General features: G+C 29.6%; 1 protein-coding gene across 2 annotated transcripts in view; it reads right to left on the bottom strand.

The window, feature by feature from the left end:
• LOC106684799 (nucleolysin TIAR) overlaps positions 1-9,048 on the bottom strand; it is a 511,771-nt gene that overhangs the window by 217,812 nt on the left and 284,911 nt on the right. The window lies entirely within an intron of this gene.

Raw genomic sequence — 9,048 nt, 5'->3', positions numbered from 1 at the left:
ATTTAATAAATATTTGTTTTTCTGTATCCTTTGATGTTAGGATGACTGAATACATTTTAACTGCTTGACGTTCCTAAAGGCAAACCCTCAATTACGAGAAACTTACAGCCATCATAATTGCTTTCCGTCAAATTTTTTGTTTTAATTTTTCAAGTTAATTCATGTGCATGAATGCTATACTGACAATTCACAAAAATAATTGAAAAAATTATTGGCCTATAAATTCATTTCTGACTTTTTTTTTTCATAAAATGATTATTTATTTTAATTCTTATTTAAAATTAATAAAGATATATTTTATACATCTTTTTTAGTAATGTAATTATATTGCAGAACTACAGTGCCATTCACTTTAAATTAAAATTTAATTAAACAGGAGCTTGACAATAGAAATGGTGTAAAGTACTAGACTCTAGGTGACTAAAAGTGTATAAATCATGTAACATCGAAAAAAATAAAAGGTTGACTTATTAGAATATTCCATCTATGTTAGCTGTTTAAGTTCTTTCTTATCATTGAAACTAAATGTTCTCCAGAGTATCTCATTATTTTGCTGGAAGATTAGTTCTTGAGTCATCAAAGCTTTTATGTATGGATATTACTCTCTCTTCCCTCTCAGTTATTTTCAACGTTCTTAAAGAACCAATTTATGAAAGAAATTAATATTTCCTGATCTTGTAGGGTAAATGGAATAGATTGAACATGAAGACACTAATATTCTCAGTTTACAAAAAATATTAGCTCCACACTTTGCTGATGTACTTATCATGTGAATGAAAAAGAAGGTATAACCGCAGGGCACTGCCAGTAATTAATAAAGTTGAACACTAGGCTGATAACAGATGGTAAAGTCCTGCTTAGTATTCAATAATAAATATATTTAACGTAACTAAGGTTATGAATACGTTTTTGTTTTGTTAATGACAGAAACGCATTTTTCTCTAAACATTTTTGTTTGAAAAAGGGCAGACAATAATCCACTGGAGTAAGATTGTTTTGGTTATAGAATTAAAGGAGGGGGGCTCTGGGCAAATATTGAGTATATCAGACGAAACTTGGACCATAAATAAGCTAATCGGCTTAATTTAAAATTCATCAGATGTAAAAAGAGAAAGGACGGGAGCTAAGATAGGGCGGTAAGCTGGTGGCTTAGCCCCCGATGAATATGCAAGTCTCCGGGCCCTTATTAGGGCACCTCCCTCCCATCCCCCTATAGGCGGCCCTTTTTTTCGGGGGTAAGTGCCCATTGACTCGTTCTTTTCGGCGAGTTTTTATTGCCCGGATCGTTAACCGGGATTGGTAGGTTTCGGGATCGGGGAAAAGGAGAGGGTCGATCGAAAAAAAGGCTTCGATTCGGTTAATTGTACCAAAGAACTCCATCGAAATAAACGTGAACTAAATAAAACATTTAACAGCACATTTTTTTTTTTTTTAAATCGACATTGCAACAAAAATTCTTATTTAGTCTTTATCCTACATTTCTTTATTTTTGTTTAATTTTTTACTGATATTGTACTCCTTTCGACCATTCCTATTTCACAAGCCACTTTATAAATCATTATTCCATTCTTATTCCCGAATAATTTATTTTTAATATTTACTTTTAGTATCCTCGGTCCCATCCTCTACACCGTCTGTAAAGCTGACATCCCAACCAATCCTAATACTACCATCACCACTTATGGTGATGACACATGTATGCTCGCTGTTAATAATAACCCTTTGATTGAATCCCAAACTCCCCATTCCCATAACACAGCCCTCGAAGAATGGTGTCATAATTAGAGGATTAAAATAAATCCCATCAAATCACCATTACCCTTCGTCATAAATCTGCCGACTGCCCTACAGTCTCCTTAATAATGTTGATCTTACCCCAGTCGAACAGATTCAGTCACAAAAGACTGAAAAAACAGGAAACTGCCCCTCGATTTCGACTTTTACAGCACTTACTGGACAAACAGTCTAAACCTCCAATTAATTTTCAGTCTTAGATCAAACAGTGATCTACATTACTGTAATAAGGCCAATCAGAACATACGGAGTTGAGCTTTAGGGCTCCACTAAAACTTCGAATTCCTCTCGTATCAATCATTGCAATCCAAAATCCTTCGTAAAATCCTCAATGCTCCTTACTTTGCCACAAATAAAATCAAATAACTCCCTAACCACCCAAACCCACTAGTTTCTAACCTTGCTTCCTCTTTCATTTCTGACAATCCTCCGAGGAGCCTGAAAAGAAAATCGCCACAAGACCTGCTAATGTAAAACTTCATTAATTTTAATACTACAATATTCTCTTCATAGTATTATGTATAATAGTATAATATTACACTACGCATTTTCTTCAATACTACTTATGTACCTATATTATCTGTTATCTTTTTCTGTATCTTGCTATTCTGTACTTTCATTTATTCATTGTGGTTCATATTTTTTTTTCTCTAAGCCATGATGAAGGCCAAACATTCTGGCCAAAACGTTGACACTAATAAATAAGATTTTACTCTTATTCTCAATCATTAATCTCTTTGTATAACCGTGTAAATATTATTTGTTCAATTCTTAATTGATACATATAAATTCAGTCACCTATAGGTGTAGTTATATTATAGATTAAATTTAATTTATTTTTGTTATAAAAATAAAATGTAACGGAGTTGAAAGAGATGTAGGAAAAGATGAACTATAATAAAAAAAATTTAAAAATGTAATAAAAACAATAAATAGAAAACATGCAGATTCAGTATATATGTAAACTAGGTGTTATGGAGTTATCAACTGCTGTAAACAATTAAGCCTAATATAAATTATAGCTAATGTTTAAATTTACGCAACTGTAGTTGCTACAAATGTCGTAATAATTGTCACTTTGATAATGAGGATTAGCAACTCGTTGTTCATATTTTCAGTGTTGGGAGATATTTACGAATCCATAATTACGAATTTTGTATGCCAGCCTATAGTTCCAAGCCTATGGGCGATATCGGCTATAAAGCCTATAGCTAGTATCGGCGTGTGATGGAGATTGGTTTCAAAGATAGATTTTTATAATATCTGGTATTGTAAACATTCAAATAGATTGTCTAGTTTATATGACCCATTATAGACTCATCTTCCTTATTAGGATAAACCATAATTCCGTAAAATATTGAAGTATAGAAGTCAAGATATAACATATTCCTAACATAAAAGAGATAACATATTCCTTTCATCAATATTTGTGTATATACACATGAACGTCAAACGTCAAAGCTGGCACACGGACTATTAATCGAATAAATAAATACAGTGGAGAATAGTTTAAAAAATTGACATTTAACCTTTGTCTATACTTTACTAATTAACTAGATAATACGAATAATTATGCATATAAACTATCAATCAATCAAGTATTCACAAATATTATAAAAATTTAATTGTAACCGTGTAAAATAAATAAGTATTAAACCCAGAATGACTTCTATTTACAAAATAGACAGATCAACCGTTCATTCAAGATTTAAGTAGAAAACCTTTTTAGATCCTAAAAATCCTTTTTAAATTCTAACATAAAATTATAATTTTTTTTTTTTAAATTTCAATGCAACAAATTTGAGCAGTTAAAGAAAAACAAAATAAATAAACAAGAAAGTGCACAATAAGACCGAGACAATGGCGGGCTTGAAACTTGACCGAGAATATAAAATTTATCTCGCCACAGTATCGGGATATAGCATTACACAAGGCTCTCCTGGGAAGGGGGGTACCCTCGTCTATATAAAGTGAGTAGCTGACCCTGCATACAAATGGTCTTGAGAAAAAATGTGGCAGATACTAACCACATCACCACCCCCTGTATTTACTATAAATAAATTTATGTATAGAAAAGAGAGAAATGCATTATATAACTAGTGGCTAAATTAATTGATAGGAAGATTTTAGATTTAATTGATTTTTTTTTTTTAGTTTTGAATTCATTTTATTGAATATAGAAAAATTTCTTCTATCTGTTTCCACTTACTGTGCTCCTAAAAACGTTCATTGGCAAACCATAACCCACTAATTTCGTGAAATGTTTTTGTCTGATTTTGAGCCATGATGTAATGTCACAAATTAAAATTATTAGATAGCAAATATATTTATTATATTACAAATAAGACTAATAGAAAGCTTTAATTTACGATGGGGATTGTATGAAAAAAAAAACTATTCTTCATAAAATAATATAATACAAAATATTACTTGTGGAAAAAAATATTCTCATAAAGATCAGTATTATACATGAATTCAAATAACATATATTTCTATTGATGAGTTCACTATTTATTAATAGCCACTTGTAGTTCTTCACCAAGGCTAAAATAAAATTTATAAAAATTATACGAATTAGTTTAATATTTGAATAATGAGTTATAAAAATATACTAGTATAAACAAATCAACATAAAGAATAAATTAGGTATTTAAAATAAATATTAAGACAATTTGCTAATGTTGTTTTTACAATCAATTATTATTGTTATTGTTTTATTCTAATTTTTTTTCACGGATCGGCCTTGGAGAACATGCGAATATCATTGCTTTTAGCTTCTCTTTTGTTTTTGCTTTCCATCCCTTTTTGCATCATTATCTCTGCGTTCCTTTGTTTCTTTCTTCTGTTCACGCGACCACGTTTTTCAAATTTCTCTTTCCCACAAGAACCTTAATTTCCTCCAGTTTTCTCCTATATCTTTCTCCGTCCAGACAGTCCTGGTCCGTTATTCCTAGTATTTCTGTTTCTTCCTTCATCTGCCTGATGTGTCCTCTTGAGCTTTTGTATCCTTGCATTTTTTTTTTTTTTTTTGGAATATTTCTTAGTTTAGGCTTTCCGGGGCCGTTCTTTCCATATGTCTGGGGATATTTTAGTACCCTGATCCTCTTATGTTTTTTGGGGCCATAGATTCTTCGTTTTATTCTCCGTAGTTTTCCAGACTGGGGAGGCAAGTGGGTTCCGTACTGTATTACCGGTTTAACGACTGTGTTGCAGTGTCATATTTTCGGTTTTGTGGAGAGATTTTTCTTATTCTTTCCTACATACTTTCTTTTTCCGAACCATTGTTACATATTGTCTCGCCTAGGTTCTTAAATTTGTTTGTTACTTTTATTGGTCCGTAATTGGTTTCTACTCTATTGTTCCTGAAGTTATTTTGTTTATTTATTTTCTAGTTTAAAAAATCCAGATTCTTTTAAAAAAGAGCTACATTTTTATTTATTTTGACAATATCAAAAAAAAAAAAAAAAAAATAGATAAATAAATGTGTAAGGAAAATATGAAGTAAGGAATGGAGTTTAATTTAATTTTAACCAGATCATAGTATCTGTATATATGCGGTTATAATAATGAGATCCGTTAGTTTTGATAGTGATAAACGTCTAAATGATTTAATTTTCAAATAAAAATATTTATTTTTTATGTATAAGTTTAAAAACACGGTTGAACAATATAAAGCCTAGCTATTTATTAAAGATTTTTAAAGGATACAACGCCCATTCCTGCAAACAAAAAGGAAGCTCCTATATATATTTTTTATATAAAAGGACGTTAAAAGAATACCAGAGGAAGAGGAACGCCACCTAAATACGAAAAAGACTCGTTCTCGGACCTCTGCAGTGGAGGGCAAATAAAATTTTGGCCCCCTCCCGTCCCAGCATAAGACATTGGCCTCACGTAGCCTAGTAAGGGAGGCGGTTAATTCTAACACTGAGACATAGCGCCCAATATCACAGTAATGAAATCTCAACCTCCAGGATCAGGATCAAATCGTTCATAAGCCGAAATTAGTTGTCCTTAGCCGAGGATATTTCATAAAAGGACCGAGGTTTTTAGTTTTATTGCCAATGTAGGATATTGATCTACGGAAGATATGTAATGAGAATAAGTGAAAACCAAGTTATATCCTGCTATGAGGCGAAAATTGCTAAAATAAATTATTATTGGTTCATATTACATATATAAAATTTTCTACTGATTACCTATTATATAAATTATAAACAGAACTATAATCTTAAATCTGTATCTTTATTTAATATTATGATTTGAATACTTTTAAATTGTTTTTAATTAATCTAAATTTATTTTTCAACCACTAATTTATTTTCCTTCATTTTGTAATTTTCCCCAAAACACAGTTATCAATGATTGATTTTTTTTTCACTTTATTATTATTTATAGAAACTTTTTAAAGTTGTCATTTACTGAGAAGCAAGGATACTAGATTTCATAATCTAGTATTTTAGTAATTAGTATCTAGATTTCATAATCCCAAGAAAGCCCTTTTTATCTTCCCCTACTTATGATATTCATAATAGGTGTACTTAATTATAATATAATTTTTAAAATAGGCAATGCCCTACATTTACAATATATCCAGCCCACCTTATGCAAATTGCACTACCATGGTCCGAAACTATTGTTCATTGATTTAAAAATATATACAATTAAGGTTAAAGTATGTTTACGACTGTTACTGTTATGTTATTTACATAGTTAGGTACTGTTATTTATGCCAATTACTTTCATGGCAACATTTACTGTTCTCCCAATATAGCACTATCAACATTATCAGGTCCAGAGTGAATAAACCAGTATCTGTCGCGGTTGTGAATACTGTCAGTGATTTTTAATTTTATAATAATGGATAATTGTTATAAATAAATTTTTACTTAAAAAGATTACTCTTATAACAATCACTGAATAGCTTTAATTAAAAATTGCTCATTGAAGAAAATTACCGAGATTGATTGGCCAATGAGCACTACCATAGTGCATTGTACTTACGACCACTGCAATGGTTGAATTGTATATTTTTATTTAATACCACATCGCTAATAAAATAAATACAAAAAAAAAAATTAATTACAGTAAAGGACGAAGAGAAAATTAATGTCAAGGATAAAATTTATAACAGAATGTTCTGCACCTGGGCTTCAGTCTTCGGGTTGAGGTTGGGTTTCCCAGGTTGTAGGTCACTGCTCCTTTAACTGTCGGTAACTGGGAGTTGACTTTTATGAACCCTTTTTTTGATGTAGTCTATTGATTACATTTGTCAATTGGCTATTTCTTACAAACCAAAGCGCATCAAGTGCGATTACTAAGATTTTATTTTGCAATTATTGTATTTTTTTCATTTTCATAAGGGATGCCGCTCCCCGGACTTTCCAGCCGTACACCTGCAGCGACCTGAGTATTGTTTTAAAAATAAGAATGGTTTCTGGTTGTAATTTGGACTTTGTGTTTAGTAAACTGTATAATGGCTGTTGTCATGACATTTATAGCCTCACTAGGTATAGCGTGACAGCACAGTTCATACTGCAGGATTGAAGTTTACTTTCAATTGATTAATCCAATTTAATTTCATGACAGTAATGTTTTAGTAGTTATAGCATGGTAGGTAACAGTACATGTTACAGTATAGCTACTATACCATTAAAGTCGGTTTACAAGATGACACTTTAGACCAGCGAAAGCAACAGTGATTTTTATTAAAATGAAAAAATCCTATACACATGAACACATCCACAGGTATAAAAAAGGCTGAGAACCCTAATAAATAAAATAATTAAGTTTCACGATTCAATGATAAGCAACTGTGATGACATAAAATACAATCATTTTAAAAATTAATTCTTATCTAAGTTATTCATCATTATTTTTTCTCATTAATAATACATAATTATTAATATACAAAAATAACTTATATTAGTATATTTACTTACAGAATCAATAAGTATTTAAGTTGTATTTTTATCTGAACACGATTTATAAATTGTAAAAGAGATTTTTCATAAATATATGTTTTTTTTTCACATGATAATGTAAAAAGGATACCGTTTCATCTTTATTAATAATATCTTGAGGTAATATAGGTAATGGTACAGGATGTCCATCAGGAGTAAGGAAACAATAGAAGGCCCACAAGGGAAATCTTCAGGTTTGTGGGAAAACTTCCAATCCCCGCTCATACACCTTAAGTCCGCCATACAAGTTTTTCCAATATAAAACAAAATCATATTGACCGTGAAGGGACAAAAACGTTTTAAAAATGTTATAAATATTAACTTATAAATCACAACAACGGGATTATTTTTAATTCTATGCTCATAATCAATAATATTTTACTAATTTATATTGTTTAAATATTATATTTTGTTTGTCTTGTCCCTTATGAAGTAAATAATTATAACAAGCAAATAATTAACAGATACCAGGAGCTATTTCGTGATGATAATTTAATTTGTACTCACACGAAATTCAATGTAATAATAATCTTAATTTACACAACGAAAATAAAATGGATATCAATATACTATATTCAATAAATATAGAAATACTATATTATAAATTAAATAAAATATAATGGAATTCAAAAACCTAAAAAAAAAAAATATCCGACTTAAATATATGTATTTGCATATATTAAATACAGTCACACTTATACAGAAACCCAATAACCTACTAATGACCCTATTAGAAACCCTATAAACTATATATAATATGAATGCTTACATTTTCCACTTGAGAAAATTTTGAAGTTTACCAATAAAGACCAATAATTTCAATAAAAAAGGTTTTAAAACTTTCATTTTTTGTTCTTGAAAATGTCACAAATGCTTTGTCACAAAATTCAAAAATAAAATAACGCAACAAAAACTAAGAAATATAATAAAATTGATAATAGCTATTTTGTCATATTTTTTTGATATTCAGTTATAAATAAATAAATGTTATTGTACTACAAAAATATAAAAAGTTTACATTTTTAAAATGTATATTTATTTATAAAAGCATACATAAGCTTTCTACTTTACACACTATGTTATAATTATTTTATCAATACAATCCAATAATATATTTCAGTATTTTGCCTGTTCTTTCTAAAAATGTATTTATTTTTACTTTCTGTAGTTCTAGAATTTAAGTCATTATTTAATTAGTTTTTACCACAGCGATTATATTTTTTATATAAGTTTTATTGTTTTTTCTAAAATAAAAAAAAATGGAGCATCAAAAGTATTTTTTTATATATTA

The sequence above is a fragment of the Halyomorpha halys genome, unplaced genomic scaffold (assembly GCF_000696795.3).
Source record: "Halyomorpha halys isolate HHAL.00 unplaced genomic scaffold, Hhal_1.1 Scaffold619.1, whole genome shotgun sequence".
In the NCBI taxonomy this organism is placed as follows: Eukaryota; Metazoa; Arthropoda; class Insecta; order Hemiptera; family Pentatomidae; genus Halyomorpha; species Halyomorpha halys.
Note: the sequence above shows the minus strand (reverse complement) of the source record. Positions and strands in the feature narration are given on the sequence as shown.